General features: G+C 40.6%; 1 protein-coding gene across 7 annotated transcripts in view; it reads left to right on the top strand.

Moving 5' to 3' along the window:
* The window catches only part of tmod2 (tropomodulin 2), a 100,582-nt gene that overhangs the window by 48,897 nt on the left and 30,138 nt on the right, over positions 1 to 21,547 (top strand). The gene's annotated exons all lie outside the window — the stretch shown is intronic.

Here is a 21,547-nt window from a genome sequence, read left to right as displayed (position 1 = left end):
AAAAATTATTTCTGAACATTTCTTTCTCCACTCCCATCACCACCTTTTTCTTGTCAAAATGTGATCCTCGTGTCAACTATTAATTGCTTATAACTGTTCATGTTAATACCCAAAGACTAAACTATCAGCAATGCAGTTGAACTGAAACAAAAACCCTTCTTTCATTAATATCTTTCTTCAATCAGACCATGAAAAGTATTTGGAGCCATATTTTTTTAAATGAAACAAAAATTAACATAGTCTGTGGCACTAGTTTTAGGAGTTAAAAGTCTGACGTTGCAATTGAGTTGATTTGGTATATACAGTACTGTTTGTTATTAAATTTGTGTCTTCAGATAATGAATTGAATCTTGTTCTTGTACTGTTAGGCTTACTCAGTGACCTCAACTCCTATTCCCCTGATGTCGTTAAAAACAGCTTAAACTTCTGATCATCAGGCAGCATGGTGGTGCAGTGGTTAGCACTGCTGACTCACAGTACCGAGGACCCGGGTTGATCCTGGCCCCGGGTCACTGTTGGTGTGGGGTTTGCACATTCTCCCTGTGATTGTGGGTTTCACCCCAACAACCCAAAAAGATATGCGAAGTAGGTGAATTTGCCACGCTAAATTGCCCCTCTAATTGGAAATAGATAATTGGGTACTCGTATGTTTATTTTTAAAAATAAATAAATAACTTCTGATCATGGCCCAGGAAAGTTCCATGAGTGATTTCATTTGTTTTTACTTTTATATTTTGCTCCATGCTGACCATCCATTTTCATGGTATTTTTGTGTGTAGGTTTTTCAGAGTGTTGTACTTTTTCTGAATTGTTCGTATTATCAATAGTCTGGATCTAATTTAACGGTCTCAATTACTCGTAAACTTAATGATGTAAAGTTAACTAGAATGGGAAAATTATTCAACTGACCCATATGTTTGTAGTTAGAATGCGGACGGGATTTGGCATGAAATTTGTCTTGTGTCATCAGCATAATATGCTGGTGATTTGAAACAATTTCAAGCTGAGTATATTAATATTAGGATATAGGCAAATGCTTTCAGCAGGATTTTTGTAGCTCAATGTAATGTAGCCTAATATGATTTGAAAAGAATTTTAAGTTGGCAATTTGCAATAGTTTTTCCGCAGTGTTGGCAAAAACCGTATTTTCAACATGGCCTTTGAGCACTTGCCTCTATGGCATTGGTTTGGCAGGTAATGTTAGAACTTTGATCCCAGCTGCTGGTTTTGGTTCAAATTCCTTAAAACCAAATGACTAGATGGAAACTGGTTGCAGAGAGAGCCAGAAGGGAGAATTCATTTTGCTACATTCTCTACATGCCTACTTACTCTTCAACACTTTGCAATTAAATTGTTGGTTTGACCAGTTCTTGCCAAATGCTGCAGGGAAAATTACAATTTTATGCAAACAATCCTTGTACGTATTTTATAATTTATAAACAGTTGAAGAATTTAGGACCATTTCATTACAGTACAAGAACATCAGACAAATTGGTCTGTAACGCAATTTTTATAAATAAGTGAATTCTTCAAAATGGTTTTAAAATCTAGATACTTGCTTAGCTTTATAAGAATAGTTAGATTCAGAATAGGGAAGATTGAATAACAAAATTAAAGTCAAGCCGAGAATTTCTAAGGATTTCATATTTTTTATAAAAAGCTCAGTCTAAATTTAGTATCTACTAAGCAGGTATATATTTAACCAACAAATTTCAGATCAGGGTTATGTTGTTAATGGCCACTGGTGGGAAGCATTTGTTTTCAACATCTGTGTTGCATCTCCTACCTCTGTGCAGTTGTTTTCAAACTATTTTGCTTACCATTTCAGTAACATAAATGTCACTTTTATGAAGAAGACTTTTAGCCGTAAAAAATATTTTCTCAAACTATTAATAAAGACTGTAGTAAAATGCTGTTAGTAACATTATAATTAACTCAATGTGGGTTTGCGATATAACAGTGTTGGGGGATGGGGGGTGTGGAGAGAACCTACAAAAGTAGTTTGAACGAATGTTATCCAGTTGTGAAGAATGCAAAATGCATTCAGTTTCAATCTCAGCTCCGACTGACCCTTGTATTTTTGGGACATAGGAAAAGAGATTAAAATAGTTAACCTCACCCTGGACCAGGGAAGAATGACCCTCAAATATTCAAGCTGATATTCAAGGACCTGGGTGTCCTTGTGTACCAGTCGCTGAAGGTAAGCATGCAGATGCAGCAGGAGATAAAGAAAGCTAATGGTATGTTGGCCTTCATTGTGAGGTGTTTCGAGTATAGAAGCAGGGATGTGTTGCTGCAGTAGTACAGGGCCTTGACGAGGCCACACCTGGTGTATTGTGTACAGTTTGGTCTCCTTCTCAGGAAGGATGTTCTTGCTCTCGAGGGAGTGCAGCGAAGTTTGCCAGACTGATTCCAGGGATGGCGAGACTGTCATAAGAGGAGAGATTGACCAGGTTGGGATTGCTCTCACTGGAGTTCAGAGGAATGAAGGAGGATCTCATAGAGACGTATAAAATTCTAACGGGACTAGTTAGGATAGATGCAGGGAAGATTTTACCAATGATGGGCATGTCCAGAACTAGGGCTCACAGCCTGAGGATTCAGGGTAAACCATTTCAGACAGATAAAAGGAGACATTTCTTCATAGAGTGGTGAGCCTTTGGAATTCATTACCACAGGAAGTAGTTGATGCTAAATCATTGAATATAATCAAGAGGCAGCTAGATATAGCACTTGGGGAGAATGGGATCAAAGGCTATGGGCAGAAAGCAGGATTAGGACATTGAGTTGGATGATCAGCCATGATCGTGATGAATGGCGGAACAGGCTCAAAGGCCAAAAGGTGGCCTCCTGCTCCTATCTTCTCTGTATCTATGTATCTAACAGTATTGAGGCCTGGTTTATGTCTACAGTTTGACCTTTATTTTGGTGTGCATGTGGAAGGGTTTACATTCCAAAGAATGTGGCCTGCATATTTTGGATTTTTTTTTGTTGCAAATATGATCACCGTTTAACCAATATTTGAGTAATATTTAATTAGTTTATTTGACAAAACTGCATTCTTGCAGAAGTAAAAACAGATTTAACTAGAGGTTGCTAATACCAATGTAGGAGAGCAAAGATTTTGAGAAATAATTTGTGAAATGTATTTTAAAAACGTCAAGTAATTACTGGCAAATAATATAATTTAAAAATTCTAACGTGATGGAAAGTTGAAGTGCTAAGATATTTTTGATCTCTTTATGTGGACTAGAAGTAGTAATTATAAGGGAGAAATCAATCCAGCTGTACAGAAATTCAGTTACATTTTATTACTGTTATTCAAGTTGGCTATTAATGACAAATAATTTGAAAGGTCTTGTGTATGGGATAAGCATTTAATTTGAGAGAGGATACCAGTGTACTTTATCCAACTCTAATGGACCATGGGTGAAACACTGCCAGTTCTCAGAAATGCTGTCAGTTGCTAGGCACCATCCCAGTTTTTTATCTCCTGGCCTAAAAAAGATATACTTAACATGGAGTGAATGCAGTGAAGGTTTACTAAACTGATTCCTGGGATGACAGGATTGTCATATGAGGAGAGTTTGGGTCGACTGGGCCTGTTTACAGTGGAGTTTAGAAAAATTAGACAGGATCTCATTGAAACATATATAATTCTGAAGGGATGGACAGACTGGATGCAGAAATGTGTTTTCCTCTGGCTGGGGAGGTCTAGAACAAGGGGCCATGGACTCAGGATTCAAGGTAGGCCAGTCCACTGGGGCTGGTTTAGCATAGTGGGCTAAACAGCTGGCTTGTAATGCATAACATGGCCAGCAGCGCGAGTTCCATTCCCGTACCAGCCTTCCTGAACAGGTGCTGGAATGTGGCGACTCGGGGCTTTTCACAGTAACTTCATTGAAGCCTACTTGTGACAATAAGCGATTATTAATACTATTATTGTTTAGGATTGAGATGAGGAGAAATTTCTTCACTCGGTGGTGAACCTGTGGAATTCTCTACCACATAAGGTTATGGAGGCCGTCACTATATTTAACAAAGAAATAGATTTCTAGACACTAAAGATGTCGAGGGATATAGGGAAAGAGCGAGTATGAGAGGATCAGCTGTGATCACATTGAATGGCAGAGCAGGCTCAACGAGCTGAATAGCCTATTCCTCTTGAGGTCCACCATGCATTCATTTCCCTTAAAGCACTATGACTGAATTTATTTAATTATTTTGGAACAATTGTACGCCGTTCACCTCCTTCAGTTCTGATATTCAGTTAGATCATGAATGATCTGGGGCAGCATGTGGCGCAGTGGTTAGCACTAGGACTGTGGCACTGAGGACCCGGGTTTGAATCCCGGCCCTGGGTCACTGTCCATGTGGAGTTTGCACATTCTCCCCATGTCTGCGTGGGTTTCACCCCCACAACCCAAAGATGTGCAGGTTAGGTGGATTCGCCATACTAAATCGCCCCTTAATTGGAAAACAAAAATTGGGTACTCTAAATTTATTTTAAAAAACAAATGATCTCTATCTTAATTCCATTTATGTACTGGAATGTAAATTGGATTGTCTCGCGATCTGTTCTCTATTCTTCCTGATTTACAGTAGTTAATCCAAATATGAAGAATTGCTCAGCATGAGAATGAGTAGAGAAAATAATTTACAAGAATTTGATTTGGAGTATCCTGTTGTATTCTAAGGCATGAAAACTCGCTGAAGGGGTTAATTGAAGAAAGATTAGAGGGATGTAGACCAAGAAGATGGAAAATAATGGTGATGTTGGTTACTGGAAATTGAAAATGGGGGGAGGCTTCAGTGAGCAACAGAAGATGAAAATGTGGGGCAGCGAGGTGTGGAGAAATGAGCAGGGGACCCCCCCCCCCCCCCCCCCCGGGCTGATCGCTACTACAATTAACTGGAAAGATGTGTTTTTCCTTTCAATATCAGTAGTGTTTTTGTACACCTATTTTATCTTTGTGAGGATAATAGCAGGTTTCAAGTTGCATTTCATCCTCTGGTTTCATTTTGAACATCCTTTATGTCAAGACAGTATGAAATATATATTTTCTCAAGCAGTTCTAAACTGTTCAAGCAATATTTTAGGGAATTTGAACCGTTACCGAAAAGGATGTAGGACAGTTTGATTATCAGTTTGCGGTAGCAGATGAGCCAAAGCATTGCAGTGGATAGCCATTAGTCGTATAATAGGTGTGAGATTTTTCAAGAGGATTTTGAGGATGTGACTGCGAGGGTAATGGAACAGCTAGAGCGTAGACGGAATTCCTGGCTGGTGGGTGTGTCGTGGTGCACAGAAGGTCAGACTGGAGAATGCAGGTTATAAACTGGGATATGGAGCTAAATAATGCAGGGAATAATGTGAGGACTTGTTCCACCTTGGGATTTGCAAATGAGGACAAGCAGCTGGAATTAGTGTTTTTGGCTCAGATGTGACTGTGGGAAATTGTAAAGACCTGTGGTTTCATTATTGTAACTGATTATATGTAATCAAGTCAGATACATGCAAGACTTCCTGTGTATCGAGACTTCAGGAGCCTGCAGGGCAGGTTTTCTGATATTTGTCATTATCCAGTGGAAAATGTTGAGGATGGAAATGTACCAATATTTTAAAATCTTTCAAGCACTATCGGTTGATAACCATATATATATATAATACACCTAAGGTATGTTTTGAAGAGCAGTGGTTACCATTCCAGATTTATGAGTTTCTTGAACTTTGTATTGTCCATCAGGTTGGGTTGAAAAGCGTGCCTCCAAATTTAGGCTCCAAAAATAGTTGTTTATGACTGAAGATACACATGATGTTGTGCATTTGTAGGGCTGAAAGAGACATGTGTGCAGCGTTGTGGATGCAAACATTCGTAAGAAACAGTCTGTTCTAGTGGATTTTTAACCGATCTTTCCATTTCACACATTCACTAACCTGCTGTACTGTTCTGCCGTTTACTTTCCATTGCTGATGTTTATTGCTTTTTAATAGTTTAACTTTCAAAATCTCAATGTTTGGGCTGTGCTCCATTTATCATTCTTTACAATTGACACAAGTTTGTAACTCGCCTGTCCATATTTCAATTTTAGGATATCATTCTGTAGTTTCTTACTTGAAGGATCAAACTGTTATAAGTTCTAGATTATGCAATTAGTGCTTTGCAAATTGTTCACAGACTCTTTGTATTTTACACCAGTTTTGGGATTATAGCATGCCAGGGCAAGTTGGTTTGAATTACTGTACTTCTGTCTATCGTAACACATCTGTGTGATTGCTAGTTGGGGCTAGATACTGCAAAAAATTGAATGCACTTGGTTCATTGTACAGTCAGAACTGATTTATGCAAACCTCATGAGCCCAAATGTCTAGGGATTTGAACAAGCTTGTCAGATCAACAACGATTTTCCATTATAATTTCGTTAATTCAAATCCCTGATGTTCTAAATCCAGATGGTATATTTTCTCTAGTAGTAATCAGACTCTTTCGTCTTTGCCAAGTTATCTCTTATAATTATAAAATCTCCCAGAGTAAGATGTGTTTTTTTTTTGTAAATGCCAAGTTTCTTATTTTCTTTGTCCTGCTGTTGTTCGATAGTGCATATTGTTGCCGGTAACTAACTGGTAGTGCACTTAACGTGCATTCCAAATACTGCAGTGACAAATTATAAAGCTGAAATTTAATTAATTCTGTCAGTTTGTAGGCTGCTACTTGAAAATGACCATAAATACGGCTATTTTATGATTTTAAAACTCAGCAGCTCCTCGTGGAAGTGACCTGCCACACTCATCGGTATAGGGTTTGGATTCTAGTCCCACACTACACAGTTGATGGTCATGCCCCCTTTCTGATTTATCAAACCATTTGAACGCTGAGCTCCTTTTCAGCACCTGTAGCTTCCTCCTTACTCTGTATTTAAAGTAAGAGTATGTTTTTGAATATTGCATTAGCTGCTCGCTATATTTGTCTATAGGTGCTCTTTTTCTATTCGAATTAGGAGAATAAAATGGTCAGTGCCCGTTTTATTTCACTTGTGTTCAGTAACTGCAGGACTATGAGGCAATTTGATAAATGAACAGTGTATAATTCTTTGACGTCAGTATGGAATTAGTGACTTAATTTAATCTTTGCTCTCTTAGCTCTTTGTTTTTATAATCCGGTGTTGACTTTCAATTTTTACAGTAAGTGGGCATTCACAATATGTCCGGATCAACCAGGTTTGACTTTATTCCAGAAACTATCATATATTTTTGATTCATTCTTGAGAGTAGTTTTTGCATCTGTGGACAGCTCTGAAGAGACTGATCAACAGGAAAAAATAATGCAACCAAGTTATTGTCATTTAAGAACTGATCTAAATACCAGTTGATGGTAGCAACCTGTTTCAGAAATAGTTCAATCATGGATGGCCAAGATGATTAAAATTGGAGGTTAACAAGATTATGTTTGCAGTTGAATGTGTCTGTGCAGTTATAATGTGCTCAGTATGATTAAGGGCTTTATCGTTTTATCATAAATATATTAAAGAATAAAAGCAAGCATAAATGAGCAGCTCTTGGTAGCTAGGGTACAGTCATATAGAAACATAGAAAATAGGAGCAGGCGGAGGCTATTCAGCCCTTCAAGCCTGGTCCGCCATTCAATATGATCATGGCTGATCATCCAATTCCATAGCCTAGTTCTGCCCCCCCCCCCCCCCATCCTTTGATGCCCTTCACCCTAAGTGCTATATCTAACTGCTTCTTGAAAACATACAATGTTGTGGCCTCAACTACTTCCCTGTGGTAATGAATTTCACAGGCTCACCACTCTCCGGGTGAAGAAATTTCTCCTCATCTTTGTCCTAAATGGTCTACCCCATATCCTCAGACTGTAACCCCTGGTTCTGGACACACCCACCATCGGAAACATCCTTCATGCATCTACTCTGTCTAGTTCTGTTAGAAATTTATGGGTTTCCATGAGACCCCCTCATTCTGAACTCCAGCAAATACAATTCTGACCAATTCAATCTCTCCTCTTGCGTTGGTCCTGCCATCCCAGGAATCAGTCATTCACCTGAGGAAGGAGCTGCGCTCCGAAAGCTCGTGTTTGAAACAAACCTGTTGGACTTTAACCTGGTGTTGTAAGACTTCTTACTGTGCTAATCCCAGTCCAACGCCGGCATCTCCACATCAGGAATCAGTCTGGTAAACCTTTGCTGCACTCCTCTAGAGAAAGAACATCCTCCGATAAGGAGACCAAACCTGCATGCTCTATTCCAGGCGTGGTCTCACCAAGGCCCTCTGTAATTGCAACAAGACATCCCGGCTTCATACTTGAATTGTATTGCTATGAAGGCCAGCATACCAATTGTCTTCTTTACTGCCTGCTGTATCTGGATGCTTGCCTTAAGTGACTGGTGTACGAGGGCACCCAGGTCTCGTAGCACATTAACCTCTCTTAATTTATGGCCATTCAGATAATAGTCTCGTTTTTGCTACCCAAGTGGATAACTTGGCATTTATGCAAATTGTACTGCATCTGCCATTCATTTGCCCACTCACTCAACTTGTGCAAATCACACTGAAGGATCTCTGCATCCTCCTCACAGCTTCCCCTCCACCAAAGTTGGTGTCATCTGTATCTTTTCCTTAAAAATATAATGTTTCAACATTTTGAATTTGATGTACATGTGGTAATTAACACTAGTCCATTAGGGACCATAAGCATCTCTTTCTCTCGGAGAAAGAGAAGTGTTTATATAGTTTGAGGGGCACCATTCTGCATCAAGCCTGGGACAAGGCGAGGGAGTAGCTCTCCATGAACTACCACAGCAGTGGGGATTGAACGTGTGCCATTTGCCCATTTGCACCAAACTCTGGATGCACAAATATATGCTTTAAAATAAACATTTTGAAACATTTTGCATAAAGCTCATAATCAATAAAAAAGTTATACAACTTATTTTTCAAGTAGAAATCCTTCAGGCAAGTTCTGTGTAAAAGTCCTCCACTGACCTTTACAATATGCTGTCTATTCAACGAAATGAATTTATTTATCCCAGCATGAGATGGGAGTGTTCTTGGTTTTGTTCATTGTTCCAGAGTAAAAACATCAAAAGTAATTAAATAAATGTTCCATTCTTTGCATGAATGTTTTTTTAAAAGCTCATTTATAGTTCATAACACTCCAAACCTTGATGCAGTGACTTTGCACATAGCTACGGGTAAAGACTTTACTTGAAAAAGTTACTTACTTTTTTTATTTACTTGTGTGGGAAGACTCTGAAATGCATGCATTTTCATGAAATAATCAATGCTTCAAATGGCAGATTTTAGATAAAGAAAACTACCTCTTTACATGAGAACATAGGACCTTGGAGAAAGATTAGGCCAATTGGCCCATTTGAGCCTTCTCCACCATTCAACAAGATCATGGCCTCAGTTCCCCTTTCCTGTCTGCACTCCATAAACCTTGACCCCCCTTGTCTAATCAAAATCTATCTAACTCAGCCTTGAACAAAGTTAAAAGCCCAACCTTCACTACCTTATGGGGAAGAGAGTTCCACACACTAATGGCTCTGAGAGGAAAGATTTCTCCACATCACGGTAGCACAGTGGTTAGCAAAGGTGCTTCACAGCTCCAGGGTCCCAGGTTCGATTCCCGGCTTGGGTAACTGTCTGTCCGGAGTCGGTACGTTCTCCCTGTGTATGCATGGGTTTCCTCCGGATGCTCTGGCTTCCTCCCACAGTCCAGAGATGTGCAGGTTAGGTGGATTGACCATGATAAATTGCCCCTAGTGTCCAAAATGATGACATCCGTGCAGTAGTGAGGGATGACATCAGTGCTATGGAGGATAAGGCTGAATCCATTTGGGTGGAAATCAGGAATAGTAAGGTGAAAAAGTCACTGATAGGAGTAGTCTATAGGCCACCAAATAGTAACATTATGGTGGGGTGGGCAATAAACAAAGAAATAACTGATGCATGTAGAAATGATACAGTAGTTATCATGGGGGATTTTAATCTACATGTCGATTGGTTTAACCAGGTCGGTCAAGGCAGCCCTGGAGGGGTTTATAGAATGTATCCACGATAGTTTTTAGAACAGTATGTAATGGAACCCACGAGGGAACAAGCGATCCTAGATCTGGTCTTGTGTAATAAGACAAGATTGATCAATTATCTCATAGTTCGGGATCCTCTCGGAAGGAGTGATCACAATATGGTGGAATTTAAAATACAGATGAATGGCGAGAAGGTAAAATCAAATACTAGTGTTTTGTGCTTAAACAAAGGAGATTACAATGGGATGAGAGAAGAGTTGGCTAAGGTAGACTGGAGCAAAGACTTTATGGTGAAACAGTTGAGGAACAGTGGATTTTTCACAGTGCTCAGCAAAAGTTTATACCAAAAAAAAAAGGAAAGATGGTAGAAAGAGGGAAAATTGACCATGGATATGTAAGGAAATAAGGGAGAGTATCAAACTGAAGGAAAAAGCATACAAAGTGGCAAAGATTAGTGGGAGACTAGAAGACTGGGAAATCTTTAGGGGGCAACAGAAAGCTACTTAAAAAGTTATAAAGATTATGAGAGTAAACTTGTTCAGAATATAAATACAGATAGTAAAAGTTTCGACAAATATATAAAACGAATAAGAGTGGCTTAGGTAAATATTGGTCCTTCAGAGGATGAGAAGGGAGATTTACTAATGGGAGATGAGGAAATGGCTGAGGAACTGAACAGGTTTTTTGGGTCAGTCTTAACAGTGAAAGATACAAATAACATGCCTGTGACTGATGGAAATATGGCTATGACAGGTGAGGACCTTGAGATGATTGTCATCACTAAGGAGGTAGTGATGGCCAAGCTAATGGGGCTAAAGGTGGACAAGTCTCCTGGCCCTGATGGAATGCATCCCAGGGTCCTAAAAGAGATGGCTAGGCAAATTGCAAATGCACTCATGCTAATTTACTAAAATTCACTAGACTCTGGGGTGGTCCTCGCGGATTGGTAATTAGCAAATGTGACACCACTATTTTAAAAAGGAGGTCGGCAGACAGCAGGTAGTTATATGCCAGTTAGCTTAATTTCAGTAGTAGTGAAGATGCTGAAATAGTAGGGAAGATGCTGAAATCTATCATTAAGGAAGAAATAACGAGGCATCTGGATGGAAATGGTCCCATTGGACAGATGCAGCATGGGTTCATAAAGGGCAGGTCATGCCTAACTAGTGGAATTTTTTGAGGACATTACCAGTGCGGTAAACAACGGGGAGCCTATGGATGTGGTATATCTGGATTTCCAGAAAGCTTTTGAGAAGGTGCCATACAAAAGGTTGCTGCATAAGATAATGATGCATGGCATTAAGGATAAAGTAGTAACATAACTAGAGGATTGGTTAATTAATAGAAAGCAAAGAGTGGTGATTAATGGATGTTTCTCTGGTTGACGATCATTAGCTAGTGGTGTCCCTCAGGGATCAGTGTTGGGCCCCACAATTGTTCATAATTTGCATAGATGATTTGGAGTTGGGGACCAAGTGCAGTATGTCCAAGTTTGCAGACAACACTAAGATGAGTGGTAATGCAAAAAGTGCAGAGGATACTGAAAGTCTGCAGAGGGATTTGGATAGGTTAAGTGAACGGGCTAGGATCTGACAGATGGAGTGTAATATTGACAGATGTGAGGTTATCCATTTTGGTAGGAATAACAGCAAAAGGGATTATTATTTAAATGATAAAATATTAAAACATGCTGTTGTGCAGAGGGACCTGGATGTGCCAGTGCATGAGTCGCAAAAAGTTGGTTTACAAGTGCAGAAGGTGAATGGAGTTTTGTCCTTCATTGCTAGAGAAATGGAGTTTAAGACTATGGAGATTATGCTACAACTGTATAAGATGTTAATGAGGCCACGTGTGTTCAGTTTTGGTCTCCTTACCTGAGAAAAGATGTACTGGTGCTGGAGGGTGCAGAGGTGATTCACTAGGTTAATCCCAGAGTTGAGGGGGTTGGATTACGAAGAGAGGTTGAGTAGACTGGGACTGTACTCGTTGGAATTTAGAAGGATGCGGGGGGGGAATCTTATAGAAACATTTAAAATTATGAAGGGAATGGATAGGATAGATGCGGGGAGGTGGTTTCCACTGGCGGATGAAAACAAAACTAGGGGCATAGCCTCAAAATAAGGGGAAGTAGATTTAGGACTGAGTTTAGGAGGAACTTCTTCACCCAAAGGTCTGTGAATCCATGGAATTCCTTGCCCAGCAAAGCAGTTGAGGCTCCTTCATTAAATGTTTTCAAGATAAAGATAGATAGTTTTTTGATGAAGAAAGGACTAAAGGGTTATGGTGTTCGGGTGAGAAAGTGGATCTGAGTCCACAAAAGATCAGCCATGATCTCATTGAATGACTGAGCAGGTCTGAAGGGCCAAATGGCCTACTCCTGCTCCTAGTTCTTATGTTCTAAAACGGCTAGGTGGGGTTACTGGGTTGCGGGGATAGGCTGTAGGCGTGGGCTTAAGTAGGGTGCTCTTTCCAAGGGCTGGTGCAGACTTGATGGACTGAATGGCCTCCTCCTGTACTGTAAATTCTGATTTCTGCATATTATATGTGTCACAAGAGGAAACATCCTTCCAGTAACCACCCTATCTAGTCCCCTCAAGATCTTGTGTTTTAAGATCACCTGCCATTCTTCTACACTCTCATGTGTGCAGGCCTAATCTGTTCAACTTTCCTTCATAAAATAAGTTCTTCGGTTTAGGAATGAGTCAAGTGAACCTCGTCTGAACGGTTTCTAAAACAACTTTATATTTTTGTCAAATAAAGAAACCCCCCCCAACCTATGTTTCAGCAGGGATGGCGGTCTTAAGATTACACGGATGTTTCATGTCTGAAGAAGAAAAATGACTGAATAGGTAATGTCCTTTTGACCAGTGGGAAAATTATGGAATGTTTGGGCTGAAAGGGAAATACCAATTTACAGAAAAATGATTATCTTGTTCGATAATCTCAGACCTTCATTAACCTGATGATTGTGGAAAATAGGCATAGGGGTATGTTGGTGTGCGTGTGTCTGTCCTTCAACCTTTCATCTGCTGTGTACACATTCAATATGTGTGCCACTTTAAATTATATTATGCATGTTGTGTTGAGCGGCACCTGTGAAAACATTGGTTTAGTTTCCACTTGATTGGGGATCGGTTCCATAATAGGTGCAATATAAATGCAAGTTATTTAATTAATTCTAATCATTAATTTAAATTAGAACAAATAGCTCTCCCGCCAATTGATTTCCCCGTGCACCTACTCAGTACTTGCACTTTCCAACTTCATTACTTTAATGAAAATTTGCAGCATCTTGTGCAATGATTAACACCGGCTAGCTTTTAGGAATGTAGGATGAAGGAACAGGAGTTGGCCAGTTGGCTCTTTGAGCCTGCTCAGCAATTTGATAAGATCATAGCTAATCAGGTTGTGGTCTCAACTCCACTTTCCGGACTGCACCCCCAACCAACTCCCTTGTCTATCAAAAATCTATCTAACTCAGCCTTGAATAAATTAAATGGCCCATCCTCTACTGCTTTCTGCAGAAGAGAATTCCACAAACTGAAAACCCTTTGGGAGAAACATTTCTCCTGATCTCCAACTGAGAAGGGGGATTGCTTAATCTTAAACTGTATCCCCATTCATTTACCTTCCTAATCACTTGCTACACCTGCATATGAACTTTTGTGATTCATGTAACTGAATGCCCACACCCCCCTGTACCAATGAGTTCTGCAAGAGGAAACAGCCTCCTGATATACACCCTATCAACTCCCCTCCAGGATCTTGCCTGTTTCAGTACTCTCTCTCCTAAATTGCGTTGGGTGTAGGCCCAACCTGTTCACCCTTTCCTCATAACATGAGCCCTGCATCCCAGGAATGTTGAGTGAACCTTTCTGCTGCTTCTAACACAATTATTCACCAAAGAGATGGATGTTGATTCTGGAGAAAGGTGTGTAGATAGCCTGGGTCACATTAAGATCCAAAAAGACAAGGTATTGGGCATCTTGAAAAATATTACGGTGGATAAGTTCCCAGGGCCTGATGGGATCTACCCCAGAATACTGAAGGAGGCTAGAGAGGAAGTTGTTGAGGCCTTGGCAGAAATCTTTGGATCCTCACCGTCTTCGGGTGATGTCCCGGAGGATTGGAGAATAGCCAATGTTGTTCCTTTATTTAAGAAGGGTAGCAAAGATAATCCAGGGAATTACAGGCTGGTGAGCCTTAAGTCAGTGGTAGGGAAATTACTGGAGAGAATTCTTCAAGACAGGATCTATTCCCATTTGTAAGCAAGTGGCCGTATTAGCGAGAGGCAGTAGAGTTTTGTGAAGGGGAGGTCGTGTCTCTAACTTGATAGAGTTTTTTGAGGAGGTCACAAAGATGGTTGATGCAGGTAGGCCAGTGGATGTTGTCTACATGGACTTCAGTAAGGCCTTTGACAAGGTCCCTCATGGCAGACTGGTACAAAAGGTGAAGTCACACGGGATCAGAAGTGAGCTGGCAAGGTGGATACAGAACTGGCTAGATCATAAGAAGGCAGAGAGTAACAATGGAAGGGTGCATTTGAGATTGGAGGGCTATGACTAGTGGTGTTCCGCAGGGATCAGTGGTGGGACCTTTGCTGACCGTAGTAGATATAAATGATTTGAAGGAAAATGTAACTGGTCTGATTAGTAAGTTTGAGGATTGCGATGAGGACTGTCAGAGGATACAGCAAGATTTGGATCGTTTGGAGACTTGGGCGGAGAGATGGCAGATGGAGTTTAATCCGGACAAATGTGAGGTAATGCATATTGGAAGGTCTAATACAGGTAGGGAATATACAGTGAATGGTAGAACCTTCAAGAGTATTGACAGTCAGAGAGATCTCGGTGTACAGGTCCACAGGTCACTGAAAGGGGCAACACAGGTGGAGAAGGTAGTCAAGAAGCCATATGTCGTGCTTGCCTCCATTGGTCGGGGCATTGAGTATAAAAATTGGTAAGTCATGTTGCAGCTGTATGGATGGATGGATTTGTTTATTGTCCCGTGTACCAAGGTACAGTGAAAAGTATTTTTCTGCGAGCAGCTCAACAGATCATTAAGTACATGGGAAAAGGGAATAAAAGAAAATACATAATAGGGCAACACAAGGTATACAATGTATATTAGCACCGGCATCGGATGAAGCACACAGGGTGTAGTGTGAATGAGGCCAGTCCATAAGAGGGTCATTGTCTGGTAACAGCGGGGAAGAAGCTGTTTTTGAGTCTGGGCGACACTTCACGGTCAGGTATTCCAGGTCCGGGGAGCAGAAGGTCACCACATCCAAGCACCAGGAGGAGTTGATGAGGAGGCAGCCCCTCCACCATTTGTTTTGCCTGATGACGCGGTTCGGTCCGCCCGGTGAATTGAGAAGCCTTCAGGTTGTATGGCACAGAACCTTAGTTAGGCCACACTTGGAGTATATTGTTCAATTCTGGGCGCTGCACTAGCAGAAGGATATGGAGGCTTTAGAGAGGGTGCAGGAGAGATTTACCAGGATGTTGCCTGGTATGGAGGGCATTAGCTATGAGGAGAGGTTGAATGAACTTGGTTTGTTCTCACTGGAACGACGGAGGTTGTGAGGGGCAACCTGATAGAGGTCTACAAATTATGAGGGGCGTAACAAATATATGGGGCGTAGATAGAGTGGATATGGCACTCCTAATTACAGCCTGCCGACCTGGAAAGGACCAATTATCCCTACTCTCTACTTCCTGTTAACTAACCAATCCTTTATCCATGCTAATATATTACCCCCTACACTATGTGCACTTTATTTTGTGTAGTAACCTTTAACGTGTCAGTTTATCAGATACCTTTTGTAAATCCAGTACACCACATCGACAAGTTCCTTTTTATACACTTTGCTTGTTACTTCAAAAAAATTGTATGTTAGTTGGAACACCATTTCCTTTTCACAAAACCTTGTTGACTCTGCCTGATGCCATTATGATTTCTAAGTATCCTGTTATAAATTCAGTTATGGATTGTGGCAGTTTCCCTGTGATAGTTTCCTGCTTTCTTTCACCCTGCTTTTCTTGAATAAAGGTGTATAACATTTGCTATTTTCCAAACTATTCAGATCCTTCCAGATTCTAAGGAATTTTGGTAATTTTAAGCCCTAGGATGCCCCAGACAAAATATCTGTTCAACCCCTTCACTATTTCCTCCTTTTCCATTATCCAATTCCCCAGACATATAAACATACGAATTATGAGTGAGAGCAGGCCACTCATAAGAACATAAGAACTAGGAGCAGGAGTAGGCCCATCTGGCCCCTCGAGCCTGCTCCGCCAGTTCAATTAGATCATGGCTGATCTTTTGTGGACACAGCTCCACTTTCCGGCCCGAACACCATAACCCTTAATCCTTTATCTTCAAAAAAACTATCTATCTTTACCTTAAAAACATGTAATGAAGGAGCCTCAACTGCTTCACTGGGCAAGGAATTCCATAGATTCACAACCTTTGGTGAAGAAGTTCCTCCTAAACTCAGTCCTAATCTACTTCCCCTTACTTTGAGGCTATGTCCCTAGTTCTGCTGTCACCCGCCAGTGGAAACAACCTGCCCGCATCTATCCTATCTATTCCCTTCATAATTTAAATGTTTCTATAAGTTCCCCCCTCATCCTTTCTAAATTCCAACGAGTACAGTCCCAGTCTACTCAACCTCTCCTCATAATCCAACCCCTTCAGATCTGGGATTAACCTAGTGAATCTCCCTCTGCACACCCTCCAGCGCCAGTACGTCCTTTCTCAAGTAAGGAGACCAAAAACTGAACACAATACTCCAGGTGTGGCCGCACTAACACCTTCTACAATTGCAACATAACCTCCCTAGTCTAACTCCATCCCTCTAGCAATGAAGGACAAAATTCCATTTGCCTTCTTAATCACCTGTTGCACTTGTAAACCAACCTTCTGTGACTCATGCACTAGCACACCCAAGTCTCTCTGAACAGCGGCATGCTTTAATATTTTATCGTTAATAATTAATCCCGTTTGCTGTATTCCTACCAAATGGATAACCTCACATTTGTCAACATTGTATTCCATCTGCCAGACCCTAGCCCATTCACTTAACCTATCCAAATCCCTCTGCAGACTTCCAGTATCCTCTGCACTTTTCGCTTTACCACTCATCTTAGTGTCATCTGCAAACTTGGCACATGCCCTTGGTCCCCAACTCCAAATCATCTATGTAAATTGTGAACAATTGTGGGCCCAACACGGATCCCTGAGGGACACCACTAGCTACTGATTGCCAACCAGAGAAACACCCATTATCCCAACTCTTTGCTTTCTATTAATTAACCAATCCTCGATCCATGCCACTACTTTACCCTTAATGCCATGCATCTTTATCTTATGCAGCAACCTTTTGTGTGGCACCTTGTCAAAGTCTTTCTGGAAATCCAGATATACCACATCCATCGGCTCCCCGTTATCTACTGCACTGGTAATGTCCTCAAAAAATTCCACTAAATTAGTTAGGCATGGACCTGCCCTTTACGAACCCATGCTGCGTCTGCCCAATGGGACAATTTCTATCAGATGCCTTGCAATTTCTTCCTTGATGATAGATTCCAGCATCTTCCCTACTACCGAAGTTAAGCTCCACTGGCCTATAATTCCTGCTTTCTGCCTACCCTCCTTTTTTAAACAGTGGCGTCACGTTTGCTAATTTTCCAATCCACCGGGACCACCCAGAGTCTAGTGAATTTCGGTAAATTATCACTAGTGCATCTGCAATTTCCGTAGCCATCTCTTTTAGCACTCTGGATGCATTCCATCAGGGCCAGGAGAATTGTCTACCTTTAGCCCCATTAGCTGCCCATCACTCCCTCCTTAGGTGATAACAATCCTTCAAGGTCCTCACCTGTCATAGCCTCATTTCTATCCGTCGCTGGCATGTTATTTGTGTCTTCCACTGTGAAGACCGACCCAAAAAACCTGTTCAGTCCTCATTTCCCATTATTAAAACTCCCTTCTCATCCTCTAAAGGACCAATATTACCTTAGCCACTCTTTTTGTCTTATATATTTGTAAAAACTTTTTACTGTCTGTTTTTATATTCTGAGTAAGTTTACTCTCATACTCTATCTTACTCTTCATTATAGCTTTTTTAGTAGCTTTCTGTTGCCCCCTAAAGATTTCCAGTCCTCTAATCTCCCAGCAATCTTTGCCACTTTATATGCTTTTTCCTTCAATTTGATACTCTCCCTTATTTCCTTAGATATCCACGGTCGATTTTCCCTCTTTCCCTTTTTGTTGGTATAAACTTGCTGAGCACTGTGAAAAATCGCTTGGAAGGTTCTCCACTGTTCCTCAACTGTTCCACCATAAAGTCTTAGCTCCCAGTCTACCTTAGCTAGTTCTTCTCTCATCCCCTTGTAATCTCCTTTGTTTAAACACAAAACACTAGTATTTGATTTTACTTTCTCACCCTCCATCTGTATTTTAAATTCCACCATATTGTGATCGCTCCTTCCGAGAGGATCCCTAACTATGAGATCATGAATCAATCCTGTCTCATTACACAGGACAAGATCTAGGACCGCTTGTTCCCTCGTAGGTTCCATTACATACTGTTCTAGGAAACTATCGCGGATACATTCTATAAACTCCTCCTCAAGGTTGCCTTGACCGACCTGGTTAACCAATCGACATGTAGATTCAAATCCCCCATGATAAATGCTGTACATTTCTACATGCATCAGTTATTTCTTTGTTTATTGCCTGCCCCACCATCTCGTTACTATTTGGTGGCCGATAGACTACTCCTATCAGTGACTTTTTCGCCTTACTATTCTGATTTCCACCCAAATGGATTCAACCTTATCCTCCATAGCACCGATGCATTTCAGCCCCTCTAGCCTGCAGTACATTCAATAAACTCATAGCGAAGCTGATTGCGGCCTCAACTCCACATTCCCTGCCCCTGGTAGCCTTTGATTCCCTGTGTAAGTCTAGAATCTATCCACCTCTGCCTTAAAAGTATTCAGTGACCGTGCCTCCACCTCTCCTGGGAAGAGACAGTTCCAAAGACACTCAAAACCTCTTGAGAAAAGACTTCTCACCTCTGTCTTAAATGGAAGACTCTTTATTTTCCTGTGTCGCTTAGTTCTAATCTCTTCCTCAAGGGGAAACATCTTTTCTGCATCCACCCTGTCAGGTCCCCTCAGGATCTTGTGTTTCAATAAGATCACCCCTCATTCCTCTGAAGGCCAATGGATACAGGCCCATTACCCTTTTCCTATTTAAATACTTGTGCTATCTGTTTTATATTGCTAGCCTGCTTTCTCTTGTACTATACGATCGCCCTCTTTTTTTTGTTTTGCTGGCTTTTAAACCTGACCAATCTTCTGAACGACCACTAATTTTTGCAGATTTGTTCCTTTTTGTCATTTGTTTTTCTGAACATGCGGGATAATGTTTGGGGTTTGGTGGGAGGATGGGATCGTTGTGGATTGTCGATGGGGATTGACATTGCATTAGTTACTGATTATTGTTTATTGTTGGGTGGAAATTGGGAGAAAATGTGAAAAAGGAGAATAAAATTTTTTTTTAAAAAATGAATGGATGTTCTATAGCTGCAATTTACTGGTGCAGCCACAGTATATCACTTTGCCATTTCGTCTGCTTTCTCCTGCTTTTTAAAAACAAAACTACCTCTTTTGATTCTTCTGTGTTGTGGAACCTCTGTGTAGTATCTTTATTATGACAGCTGTGGTCTTTCATGAACTTCCTGATTTTTCCTTTTTTCAATCCAGCTAATTTCTTATATTTCCGGTCATTCCAAAGCACTTTAATGCCAGTGGAGTACTTTTGCAATGCACTCATTGCTAACCATATGAAATATTGAATAGTTAGCTTTTGTGCTGAATTTAGTGTTTTCCAGTTCTCATCTACAAATAAATGTTTTTATATGATTTTCTTGATGTGTAGGTGTATATCTAACATAAAGGAATACAAGACTACATATTTCTTCCCTCTGCATTAGCATGCCCAGTTTAACGTCTAACTATGTTGAATTAAATTTGTTAGTTCAACATAAATAATTTTGCATTGCAAAGTTTTTGTTTATATACCCAACGCAATTGAAAGACCTTTCGAGGCACTTCTTCAACATTTTAATGTACACTTTGGTTTGTAACATTTCTAGATGGAGAAATGAATTGGAAACTAAAAGTAGGTCAGAACAGCTGAAGAACTTTCAAGTCAGTGAAATATGAATGAGATATAGTTCAATGAAATCAAAACAAAGCACTTTAATGCCAGTGGAGTACTGGGTTGCAATGAGAATTTTTAGGATTTTTGCAAGGAGCAAACCTATCCGCAATCTCATGGTGCTGCTCACTAATCACCCGTGTGCTCACTGACCTATATTGGCTCTCAGTCCACAGCACCTCTATTCTAACATCCCCGTTTTCAAATCTTTCCATAATCTCAGCTTTCCCTATTTCTGTAACCTCCTCCAGCTTTACAACCCTCAGATCTCTGTGGTCCTCTATTTTTGTGCCTCAACTGTACAAAGCCCTGGTTGGACCACACTTGGGGCCACAAGCAGTACTAGACACCGGACCGTAAGGATATATTGGGGCTTTGGAGGGAATGATATCAGAATAACTCCTCGAATAACTCTGTGTTAAATTAGGAGTGATTTTGAAACTATGTTTGCAGTCCCTGAAATTTTGAAAGTTGAGGTGTGATTTGATCAAACTTTCGAAGACATTCTGGTGAATATATAGAGCAAAACTACTTCTGCTGATTTGAATCTATGACCAGGGCAGTGTCTAAAAAATAGTGTCAGAACTTTCTGGAGTTAAATTGGGGAGATTTTTACACACAAAGAGTTAGGCGTTTGGCACTCTTATGCATACTGCAGTTGATACTTGATCAACTAATTTTAAATTGGAGATTTATAGATTTTTTTCTAATCAAACGCATGAAGGGTTTTTCAGGTGTAAGGAGTAAATGCAGGCCAGCAATGGTGTTGGTAAATGGCGGAGGAGTCTTGAGCTGCTAACTGGCCTATTCCTGTTCCAAGATTCCTAATCTCCCACCATTGACAGTTGTGCCTTCAGCAGCCTATGTCCTAAGATCCAGAGTTCACTTGTTAAACCTCACCTCTTTGAGAAGCTTCTTGGTCATCTTTGACCAAACTTTTCCTCATCTGTCCTAATATCTCCTTAAGTAGTTGTGTTAAACTTAATATGCATTCATAAATGCCTCGGGACATTTTACTTCCATCAACTGTGCTATTTAATAGTGGTTAGTCTTTTTACTAATTTCCCAGCAGCCGGTTGCATTTTTTTGTTCTTTTTAATGGCTGCCACTTAACAGGAAATAATCTGAACTACAAAATGCCTCCATTTAACAGCCTGACTCTGACCTAGTAAACTAGCTGAAACAAGCAGGTGTTTGAGTTACAAGCCATGCTATGATCCAAACCTCAAATTTCTGTTTGGGAAGCAAGTGATGTATTGCACTG

This window comes from Scyliorhinus canicula, chromosome 12 (genome assembly GCF_902713615.1).
Source record: "Scyliorhinus canicula chromosome 12, sScyCan1.1, whole genome shotgun sequence".
NCBI classification, from domain to species: Eukaryota; Metazoa; Chordata; class Chondrichthyes; order Carcharhiniformes; family Scyliorhinidae; genus Scyliorhinus; species Scyliorhinus canicula.
This window is presented reverse-complemented; position numbering and strand designations above follow the sequence as displayed.